The sequence below is a fragment of the Hevea brasiliensis genome, chromosome 14 (genome assembly GCF_030052815.1).
Source record: "Hevea brasiliensis isolate MT/VB/25A 57/8 chromosome 14, ASM3005281v1, whole genome shotgun sequence".
Classification (NCBI taxonomy): domain Eukaryota; kingdom Viridiplantae; phylum Streptophyta; class Magnoliopsida; order Malpighiales; family Euphorbiaceae; genus Hevea; species Hevea brasiliensis.
Window position 1 is genome coordinate 68895453 of NC_079506.1, and position 3242 is coordinate 68898694.

Here is a 3242-nt window from a genome sequence, read left to right on the forward strand (position 1 = left end):
TTTCAGGTCAATTGAACCTGTTTTGAGTGAGTTATGGCCAAAACACTAACTGCTGCCCAAATGGTCAATTTTCAGGCCTAAAATGCACTAATCCGGATTTGGTCATTTTTCAAATTACCTTCCAAGCAGAATTTTAGTAAGCTTCCTTCATGAAAGTTGGCACTTTTTGTGCCTAGTTTCACCTCCAATTGGTCTCATACCAATTAGAGTCACAGACTTAAGGTTCTAAGCCAATATACACACTACCCTATTGTACATTGTTCATCACTCATCAAAGGACACATTTAACATTACCAAGTTACACATTCATGCCATTTCTGTTTTGTACCATAACATAAACACATTTCACAACACATTTTTGGTCATTTTGGCAGCTTATAACCACACTCAATATCCACATTATAGTCCAGAATTTTCCAAGTTCAAATTACAAACAATTTAACCACATAACCTAGCTCATTTACATGTCCAAACTTAAACCTTTATACACATGTACAAGCTGCCATAACAAGCACCATAATTCAACAATAAAATTCCATAAACCAAACCATGAAACAAAATTTTTTTGGTCCACACTTCAAATTGCCGATTCATACATCTCTCTCAATTAACTTCCAAGCTTCCAAAATCAAGTGTACATTCACATACATCTAATATACATCACCCAATTTTTTCCTACACACATAAACACTTAATCAACACTTTAATCTACCATTTACAAGCAAGGATAAATTGTTCTTATGGAGTTTCCATGGCTGCCAAAAATATACATCTCCCTTAAAACATCAAACTCCAAAAATCTTTCCACAATTCAACTACCCATAACATCACACAAACTTTAATGAAGCAAGCATAAAAAATACCTACTTACCACTTTGGAAACTCTTCAAAACCTTGACTAAACTTGATCTTCTTGTTGCCTATTTACTGCCCAAGTGGTGTAGAGCAATTTTATTGAAGGGAGCTAGTGGAAAAATAGCTTGGATCATGCTTGCATGAAGCTTCTCCAAATTCGGCTATGGAGGTTTTCATTCTTCCATTTTCGGCTGGCTGTCCAAGGTTAAAGAAGGTGAGTTGTTTCTGCCCAAAAGATGTGTAGTGGTCCACTTAAGTGAGGTGAGTGGAGCACTAAGTGAGATTTAATGTTTATTTAATCTTAAATTCCCAATTTCTCACATTAAGCTCCCAATTTTTGCTATTTACATTAGGTACCACCAATTTAATTTTTCATGACATTTTCCAAGTGTAATATCATTTATTTTTAATGAACATTTAGGTCAAAAGACAACTCGGGTTGTCAAATGACCACAATGCCCCTGTTCGGATTGCATTCCCGATTTTTCGGTAACACCGAGTTTTGTCTGTTTTTTCAATTTCTCACTTTTCTTTGTACTAATTAATTAATTTTTCTTTGATATTTCTAATGGTATTTATACTTCAATAGACATTTATTTAAGTCCTAAAAATATTTTTCAGGGTTCTCCGCTGTCCAGGGCTAGTCAACGGTCCACGCCGCAACTTTCCGGTGCGGTCACCCATCGTTAGGGTTCTCGACTCATTTAACTTGGTTACATTTCATTGCTATTATTTTTCCTTTGTTTTCCTTGTATTTTCTTTTCTTGTATTTCATTATTTTATGTCTCCTCACTCATATCTAAGTGTAGTTCTAGGCATTCTAGCTGTCCGGACAACACTGGTCATCGGAATAGTAGAACGCACTACCGAACATAGGGGTGTTACACTTAAAACATAATGTAGACATAAAAAACATACCTAGAACAGATGAGGATATTGGTGTCATAGGTATCTTCTTGTTCCTGAGCTTCCTTATTTGTATTTTCACAATCTATACTAGTTGTTCGAAATAAGAAGATCCTCTGAAATTTTTATGTCTAGTTCACTTATGTAATGTGTAATGTCCCGAGAAATTCGAGCTCTAAATAGTACTATTTCTTGTCTATAAATAGTATTATTCAAAGCCAACTCAAAGACTAAAAATGAGATAGAAATTAATTAAGATAAGCAGAATAAAAATCGTAGTGACCATCGAGTTATGGACTTAATTGGTATTATTGAAAAAGATAGACTATAACCCAATGAATGGAATTTTGGTTAATTCACTTGAAGAGTTGACATTTGACTGAAATATCAATTAAATTAAATGAGATTAATGTATTAGAATGGGACTAAGTTAACAAAAAGAAATATGAAAATTTAATGGGACATAGATGGAATTAATGAATTGTGATAATTATAATTAGAATTATTATTATAATAATTTAGATATTTCTACAAATAAGACAAAATTATTAAGTAAAGTAAATATCTCATTTAATTACATCTTTATCACCACCATCATCTTCATCTTCTTCTTTTCTTTTCTTCCATTGCCGTCACATGCTTTCTCTCTCTACCTCTATGAAAGCTTCCTTCCCAAGCTTTAAACCCTTAAATTTCTCTATAATTTCCATAGAAAATCAAGAGAAACCCTTGAATTGAGCCTTGATTTGAAGAAAGCAAGCAAGAATTCAAAGTAATTTGGAAGATTTGTGAAGAAGGAGAGTTGGCCAATTAAGTTAAGTGATGATTCAAGTTTAATTAGTTATGAATTTATGGCTTTCCAAGTTTATTTGTGGAGATTACTATGGAAATTGATTGAAATCATGTATGTTATGGAGAAAGGAAATTTTAGTCATGGACGAAGGAGTTAGGGGTTTGAGTTTTGATGTAATTAACTTGATTCCCAGTCTTGAATAAAGTAGTAAACATGGTTTATGAACTTGAAATTGATTGAATTTGGAAGATGGGAGTTAGGGTTTTATGCAATTAAGGTTTTCATGGCATGAAATCTATTTTATGCTATTATTGTTATATTATGATGATTGGATACATTTTTATAGAGAAACATTAATGATTTGGTGAAGAAATTAAATGGATTGATGTTGTACATTAAGTGTGTTAAATCTGGATAGCTTGAGTCCAGTGAGGTTAAATGCTCATAACTTGAGCTATATAATTCCAATTGAGGTGAAACCAAAGAGAAATTAAAGCTAAGACAATATACTAAAGCTTTTATGAAGAACACTTGCCCTTGAACTAACAGGAACATACCTAAATTAGGGCTGGAATTTGATAATGCAAAACTGGAAACCTTGCAAATTGATCAAATGAACAGTACATACTAAATTGAGCATAACTCACTTTACAAAACTCCAATTTGAGTGATTCTTGAACCTGTGTAA